This window comes from Numida meleagris, chromosome 3 (genome assembly GCF_002078875.1).
Source record: "Numida meleagris isolate 19003 breed g44 Domestic line chromosome 3, NumMel1.0, whole genome shotgun sequence".
Taxonomy (NCBI): domain Eukaryota; kingdom Metazoa; phylum Chordata; class Aves; order Galliformes; family Numididae; genus Numida; species Numida meleagris.
The window spans coordinates 7,346,090-7,355,124 of NC_034411.1; the positions used below are offsets into that span (position 1 = coordinate 7,346,090).

The window sequence follows — 9,035 nt, forward strand, 5'->3', positions numbered from 1 at the left end:
TAGCCTGTGACAAGCTCTGCAACAGCAAATACATTGAATCCCTTTCTCACATTCTCTCTTTCCTATATAATCTCTGCACCACAGTCCAACCAGCCCACTCTTATTTACCAAGGTCAGACTTCTCTAAGGGCCAGCCATGCATTTAACATGCTGGATCCAGATCTGGAAACTTCCTGCTAATTACTGTGGTCACACTTCCTGATCCAACAGGCTTCAAACTGCACAGCAGTCTCTCAAGTGGAATAGGTCACCTAGCTGCCTGCTGCAGGTCATTCAGTTGACAGGTTTCTCTTGATGAAAGATAGCTCTTCAAGGTAGCTGTTCCAACATGAACGGCAATCTTGACTAATTATATGTGATACACCCACTCTGACTCATGAGATAGCACAGAAGGAAAGGGAGAGAGGAAGGGGAAGAAGGTGAAGAGAAAAGGGAAGATGAGTTGGAAAAGGGAAGAAAAGCTCATCTAATGCCAAAATCACTCTGTAAGTTTCACCCTTCATTCTGTTCCCTATGTAATAGAAATTTATTGCAAATTCTGGATTCCAGGAATTTATTCTAATCTAAATGTGTCCTCTCTGTCTCCTCCTCTCCCAGCTCCTCTTCCTCGGCTGTACCACAGCTCTGTTTCCCGTTTGCTTTAGCCAAAACCAACATTTGCTTCTCAGAACTCAGGAACTGCTCTTGGGTCTGAGGAACTCTATAGAGGCTGAACAACACATTATTCAACACAAACACAAAGGCAGCAGAAGCCTCTCTCTGGCTGTCATTTCACTTCATGTTCCCAGGGATGATTTTACAGTCTTTCACTCCGCCCAAATCCTGATATTTTTCCTTAATGGTGGAATTAGCTCAAACACATGTTGAGAGAAGAATGAGATGACACAAGAGGGCTTAGGAGACTGTGGTAGACAGCCATGAGCAGAGGTCTTGCAGTAGAAAAACATACAGCTCATAGTATTTCCATTACAATGGACTTTGAAGTTTAGTTTGGGGGCATGGAAGATGAAGTTGTTCTCTGCATGAAGTGCTTCAACACTCAGTACACCTACATCAACTTGCTTTCCTTTATTTCAGAAGAGGTCACAGCCACAAAAATTCAGCTTAGCAGTTAAGTTCTGTGTGGGCAGTATTTTATCCAGGCTTTAAGATGATCTCCTTTTGTACCCCGGAAATTTATTAGCATAGTTATTTTTCATTTATCTTGACAGTAAATGTTTTTCAAGTCATTTGAATAGTCATTCATTACAGAGTCTGAAGAAAGACTCTATTGCAACGTGGTTGCTTCAGGACTGATGACACTTGGTTGGATTTCCTTGCATAGAGCCTATTTCTGGTGTAGGTTGTACTGGTCTAGATAACTAGTTTAAAGTTTGTAGTTTGCTGCTGCAATGAAAAAAGTCAAAGTCACCCACAAGTTTCTTGCTAATTATAGTGTCTTCTGTTAAGATGGCTACTAGTGTTCAAGAGTGAAATACAGTAGGTCTTCATGAAAACTCAACTTGTTGATCCATTTTCTCAGTCCACTGACAAGCCCACTTGTGCATAGTAGTGAAAACTATTTCAAGGTTCTAGGAGCTGTCCTGGAAGCCAGGAAATCTCTTGTGAAGTATAAAATCCACAAAGAATAAGGGGGAGGGGAAGAAGTTGAGAAATCAAAGACTACACTTGATCTACAGATTACTTTAGAGTGCCTGTGTCTGTGTTACCTGAACACTTGACCTGGCTTTGCCCTGGATAACTCAGTGTTGACATCAAGTCACAACTCGTCAGGAAAATCACATTGGGTTACTCACCTTCACAAGATGGGCCTGCCTCCAAGCAGTGTAGATTCAACCAATGCCACAAATGGCACGTATTCATAATCCTTTGCCAATTGACTGCCTATTTCCCAGCCATGAAGATTCTGGTACCTTGCCCTCAAGCCCTGCTACTAACCGCATTGAGCTGGAAGTAACATCTCTTCTGAGCATGCTGCGGCATTAGCAGGCATGGTGCAGCCAGTCCTGCTCCTGAGGGCTTGCTCAAAGCTCTGTAGAAGTTTTCCCTTGACTAATATAGGCCTTGGGTCAAATTACACTCCCTTGCCATCAGGCTACAACAGTCAGCAGAGAGGAAGAAATCCAGATGTGGAGTCATGCACTAGACTTACCACTAGTAATCATAGTTAGCTTTTTATTTACATTAGAGAGATCATTCTAATCTAACTGAGCCCTATCATCTCATTCTGAGAATGCTGGCTGTGGGTTTTGTCTTCTTTTTTCACAATCTCATTGACTGATGTGCTCTTGAACTCTCCTGTAGTGCTTCCCCTCCGTTGTGGAGACAATGTGTCACTATACAAAGTCTACATATCTTCCTTTGAGATTCCTAGTAAAGGACTTTGGCAAGAAGTAAACATCACTCCCTCATACTCTAAACAATCTCTTCTTTCAGCACAGTACCAGCACCTTGTGGACAGTATGGACTAGCAGAAGAGTCTGGAACTTTCTTTCATTTTCACATGTTGCATATTTTTGGTGCTCTCAGCCCTTTGGAGCAATGTTGAACTACTGAAAAGCAAAAGCAAATTCCCACTGACTTTATTCCAGTAGTAGCCATGTCTGTGCTGTCTAGACAAATGTGACCATTGTCTGTAAATGGATTAATCATGCTCTTTGGAGAAGCATGCACACAAGTCTTGGCAGACCAAGAGTTAAGATTTCAGAGAGGATTTCAGAGACATTGCCCTATAACAGTAGTTTAGCTTAAAGTATTACAGGCTCTCCAGACATGGGCCACCATACTCAATCTGGTATTCATGAGATCAGAGAATCACAGAATGGTTTGGATTGGAACAGACCTTACAGAACAGCTAGTTCTAGTTCTTCTCTCATGGGTAAGGAGAACTTCCACTAGATCACTTCGCCCTTGTTTAGAGGCAAGGATTTCATACATTTCACATTTTCACATTTTCAATGTGAAATATTTTGCACAAGACCAGGTCGATTATGTCATTATGTGTTGCTCTTCCTTTAATCACTAATGCTGTAACCCCACCATAGAAGGCCACCAGATTTGTTATGCACAACAAGAATTGTTATTCTTAACAACAACCCAAAACTGCTCTGGACTTGAAGATATGTCTTTCTTCAATAGCTGTGATTAGTTGACTTTCCTGGAAGTGCAAGCTTTTGACTCAGGTAAGCTCCCTTTTTCATTTCTTCCTTTTCACCAGAGTGTCCACCATCCCTACAGCTGTGTCAGAGACAACTGATGTAAGTAAGTAAAGAAACCTCAACCAATTGCTTTTGCTGGCCTAACTATTCCTAAAGGGCATAGATTTGGTCTTGAGTGCTTTAAAGTTGCCCCTTGCTTCCTATACAGGCAACATCCAAAAGCCCTTCAATGCTTTGTTCCCAGGTAAGGGCCCCAAACACTTCTAGGAATTGAGAAGTCCTCTGCAAATTTGCAACATTACAAACAGAAGTGACAATGAACATGTTCAAGGCTCTCAGGTTTCCCTTTTTTCCTGCTCATGGGATCCAAAGGCTATGCACTTTTTAGCAGAGATCATGCTGACATCACTATGAGTTACTTGGGACCCAATGGAAACGACAACCACAAACAGGTATGGATGTGAAACAGAACCACTGGTGAGTGTCTTGAGATGAGTCCTACAACTTGTACTAATAGAGCCATTGAAGTGTCAGATTCAGAATGACTCTGCTCTTGGTAGATGAAGGCTTCAGTTTTCCTGGTAGCAAGATGGAGACCTGGTGCATAGAGATGAAAAGAATTTCCCACATTAATTTCAATTGGTCTGCCTGGAGATCCAAACATTAAGCACGTGCTTATGTACTTGATTTAACACAGAAAGGACTTAAGCACATGTTTAAGTGTTTTGTTGAGTGTTGCCATATGAATTTCAACATGAATTTACAGATCTATGGCTTGATTGACAGACTCAACCCTTTCAAACATATTATCTAATTAGTGCCTAAAGGGAAAGATCTAGATATAGAACCTTTGTCTTTCAGCGCACAGCTCATGCAGCATTTCTTGACACTTATTAACTGCATTTGGTTGGAATATAAACACTGTCACATGGTTCTTAATTGAGAGCTGGCTGAAATTCAGTAAACAAAGGATTACTAGCAGAGAGCATGGAAGATATGTCTCAGGGATGCCACGGGGAATTTTGGTTGTGTCCAGTCTTGTCCTCAAACGATAAGGAAAACAGAATTAAAAATAAGCCAGAGTTTGCAGATGGTTGAAAATAGGCACGAGAGGAGCCTGAAAAACCATGCTCTTAGAAGGGTTAGAAACTTGATGTTTCAAAGAAAGTTATCATAGAAATCTCTTTCCACCTTCCTATCTTCTTCCTCTCAGCTAGAAGAAATAGAATAATCTTACCATGTCCTATCCAAAGAGTAAAACTAAAAAACAAAACACGGATGATCCAAAATATACACAAAGTAATAGCAGAGACAGTACCACAATTCTACTGAGGAATAGGAGTGAGACGCTGTCTCCAGGAAGCAAGGAAGAGGAAGGAGGTTTCTGAAGAACTACCATGCCTTCTAAAAAAGAACAGTCAGCAGGAATGGTGCCAGTTTAAATCCTCGCCCCCACCTCCACTCCATCTGCCAGCCTTCCTCCTCAAACCTGTTGCAACTTTACCATCTCCAGGTGCATAGACTGCAGACTGGACTATGGACTTCAGCCATCTCAACTCGTGTGATACGCTGAGACTTGTGACAGAGGCAAGGTAAGCTACTTTTCCTAGCTTTGTTAAGACACCTGGGAAATTCCTTCCTTGCTCAAGCAATCACAGGCGCATGTGACTGACACCAACAAGCAGTAGAAGAAGTGGATGACAAAGAAGCAATTCTGGGTTTTAGAGTCTGTACAGGCAGGTATGACCTGGCATGTGTTCAGAAGAGCATGGAAACTCCTATGGGGTTGCAGGAGGAGAGTATAAACTCACGTGGGAAACTAAGAGGAGGACAGCAAACTCTGGTACCCTCTTTCTGGATGGATTACACTCTATCCTTAAGCTAAGATGAAGAAAAATGCTGGAGCCTGGATACTGTATTGGTAGAGCTGCATAAGGCAAGCCCAAAGACATTTTTTCCACATTAGTTTGGCATTCATTAACATGCCCTGCAGTTGCATTTATAACATGCCATTTTTCAGATGACCGGACAACTTATTTTCATCTGCCTTTCAATTCATTCATCTGTCATTTGGACCTTTCTTGTAAGTAAAAGTGTTCTCTCTTAACTTTCATACCATTGTTAATTTCTACCATGTAAGGGAATCAAGTAGAATTCATCAGAGCTTTCAATCAAAGTGAGGTATATATAGATACATAGAGATATATGAAGAAACAGTGGTAACAGCATTAAATTTCAGAGCAAAACCATTTGTTCTGCCTAAAAATGAAGCTGCTATCTAGAAACAAGACTGATTATTCATAATGTTACCCACTGTTATTACCAGGACTCCTTACAACCCCCGATAAGCTTTTATCTAACATGTTTAACATGTCAAAGTCAATTTTCCTTTCCACATGTATATTTCATAATGTTACTGAAGAATGCAGCCAAACACCCAAGTACTACGTAGAATATACATTTATTTATATTTATTTAATATTACCCTAGCTCTTGACAACTTTAAAAGAACTCACAACTTATAAATAACTGAGGTTTCTTTAGGAAAAGCTCTGCCATGAAAAATAATGTGTGGGGTTTTTTTCCCCTAAGTAGCTTAATGGTGGAGAATTACTATTTTAAAGTAAGAAGAAATACTGTGTAATTGTATTTCTTTAAAGTTACATATTGCAATATACATTTCCACAGCTAGAAGAACAAAGGATGAGGATATCTCCCGTAACAAATGGAGAATTCCAGATAACTTGAGAAATAAGAGATACACAGATTCATCCTAGATCCATCAGGGCTCTTGACTTCAAGAACAGCACCAGTCCCAGGCCAGCTCCTGGAATTACTGATGGTGCACTGTCCAGCTGAGGTACAACAGTTCAAGTAAAGCCACAGGATGGCCATGACACAGATCAGGCTCAGAACAGTCAATGCTGAATTAGATTAAGAGCCTCCATTGTCACAGGGACAGGCTGTCTCTGTCTGTGCTCCCACTCCTGCAGGCACACAGATGTATCAACTAATCAATCAAGGCTACCACTTCTGGTATCAAGCTGCTCCTGGAAGATGCACCATTATTCTCCCCTAGCCCTGTACTAGAGGTAACACTCCTACATACCCAAGGCTGACTCTGCATTACGCAAGCTCAGGTGGCCTCACATCCATAGCCCAGTTGTGACCCACAGCCCAGACTACCACCCACAGATCCGTGACAACATCCTGCATGTGCCTTCATCTGTCCAAGGAATGCAACATCTTTACCCAGAGCACGCACAGAGATAACACCCACTGCTTCTTCCTACTGCCCCCACCCATGCTCATCACAAACCCATGCTTATCAGCATTGGAACTAACAGCAGACCCATATCAGCCTCAGGATCCTGGTGCACCCCAGAAGTTGACAGAGCAATGGCATCAATGCACAAAGGAAGGGCAAATGCTATTAACTACCTGGACTTCTGCAAGGCTTTGACATGGTTCCACACCTCATAATTATCTCCAAACTGGGGAGATATAGGTTTGAAGGATGGACTATTTGGTGGATAAGGAATTGGTTGGAAGTTTTGCAGCCAGGGGGTTGTTGTCAATAGTTCTATGTCCAGGTGAAGGCCATCTACATGGGTAGATAGCACAGAACAAGGTAGAACAGTTTTAATCTTAAAGAGGGGAGATTTAGTTTAGATGTCAGGGGAAAGTTTTTTAACTGAGAGGGGGGTAAGGTTCTGTCACAGGCTGCCCAGAGAGACTGTGGATGTCCCATCCCTGGAGATGTTCAAGGCCAGGTTTGATGGGGCCCTGGGCAACCTGCTCTAGTATCTGATTTAGTGATTGGGAAACCTGCCTACCGCAGGAGGTTGGAACTAAGTGATTTTTGAAGTCAGTTCTAACACAAGCCATTCTATGATTCGTTGGCTGACTGAGCACCTTTTAATGCTCCTCTACCTGATGAAGGGAGGATGGGCCTTCCCATGCTTCTTTACAAATATTAGAGAATTTCACACAGCTTCTGCAGGACAAAAATTTTCTTTCCTGCACTGGGGAAAATAAGGCAAGCAGCTTGAGCATCACTTCTGCTGACTTTCATCACCAAGCCTTAGCTTCTCTTGCATCAGCACAGTGTAATGCTATAACATGATAGAAAACGCAGCAAAGATAGCAGAGTAGCAAAGTCCAAGGCTGCAACAAGCAAGGACAAGCTCAAAAGCAACAGCCATGGACAAAGAAGCAAAGAAAGTGTCATGGTTTTATGATTTTCAGTTATTGGTACTCCACATCACAACATCATGTAGTGAATGTACCTGGATCTCAGAAGAGAAGGACTACTACATTCCCCACGGTACTTTGCTCCTCTGTTACCATTTTCCAGCCGGAGGGAAAAGATAAAAGCTCACAGTATAAAAACTTGCAGATCACGAGACCTCGGCCCTTTTTCCGCCGTCTCTCGTCTTGGCAGCACCTTGCTCTCCAGCCGTCTTATCGTCGGTAGTAGAGTAAGGCCTACCTTGATTTTGGGACATTCTCTCTCTCTGCATTGGATTTATCAGCTTAAATTGTAATTATATTGTATTATAGTGTGTTGTTTTGCATTCTGATATCTTATTTAGTAAATTAGTTCATTTCTCCTCAGATTGTTGCCGCTGTTCTTTGCTCTCAGGGCCATCTCCTTACCCTTTTCCCTTTTACTGGGGCATGGGCCCATGGGTCCCCCGTCCCCTTTGTCATGGAACCCCCTTTGTCATGGAACCGGGCCGAACACCGATAAAACGTTGAGGAAAAAAAAAGTCTGCTTTCCCTTAGAAGGCCTCAGATAGGTAGGGATCACCAGCAAGATACCCTTACCTCCACTGCCAACCCTTAAATAAGGTCTGGGAAGGGGTGGAGCCAGGATCACTCAGGTGCATTGCATGCACCTGAGCTCCCCTAGGTTGGCCCTGCCTTCCCACCAGAAGCTCAATCACTGGTTCAGGTTGTGACTAAGCATTTCCACTACACACAGTGAATCAGAAGTAGCTGGGTAGGACATGAGCAGATCAGCTCCTCGTACACAAAAAGCCTGACTGAGGTGCTCATCACTGGTGAGATCTGAAGCTGATTTCCACATAATGCTAGCATGGTTCCTTTTTGGATTAAACACTTCCACAGCCAAAAATGGAAAGCCTGAGGAAAGCTTATTATCCATGAAATGCAGACTTATTAAAAAAATACAAAAACACTAGGCATTTTGAATTTAGCTTGTCTTGGAACATCTCTGCTAGTTTAATCGAAAGACACATAAGCGTGTAAATACTGATATAAAGGTTAGAAACAGCCAGCTGAAACTTGGGGACTGGTTTTCCTCCTGTTCATGTTTCTGAATTAAACCCATTTGTGGACATTTCCACCACTTTCATACCACAAAAATCACAAGCAAAATCTTACCTATTCCTGGTTGAATACTTCTGGAAAACTCAGCTTTTAAATACATATATTCCCCTTTCATAGCATACAGTGCTTATACCTGATAGCACAAGTGAATGACAAGCTGCAATATTTTTCTCTGTTCATTTGTGTTCATTTGTATAAATACAGCAAATACTGAAGATTTTCCCTGAATCATAGAATTGTAGAATGATTTGGGATGGAAGAGACATTTAAGATCATCTAGTTCCAAATCCCTGCTATAGGCAGGGACACATCCCTCTAGACCAAGTTGCTCACAACCCCATCCAGCCTGGCCTTGCATGCCTCCAGGGAGGGGACATCCACAACCTCTCTGGAGAACCTGTTCCAGTGTCTCACCACAATCACAGTAAAGAATTTCTTCCTGATATCTAGTCTAAATCTGCCCTCTTCCAGTTTAAAGCCATTTTCCCTCATCCTGTCACTACCTGCCCTTACAAAAAATCC

At 42.2% G+C, this 9,035-nt stretch overlaps 1 long non-coding RNA gene across 1 annotated transcript; it reads left to right on the top strand.

The window, feature by feature from the left end:
- LOC110396361 lies at positions 309-7,463 on the top strand. The gene is made up of 5 exons (XR_002436939.1): positions 309-485; positions 3,218-3,261; positions 3,403-3,610; positions 4,672-5,241; positions 5,847-7,463. It is a non-coding gene; the product is annotated as an uncharacterized LOC110396361 (long non-coding RNA).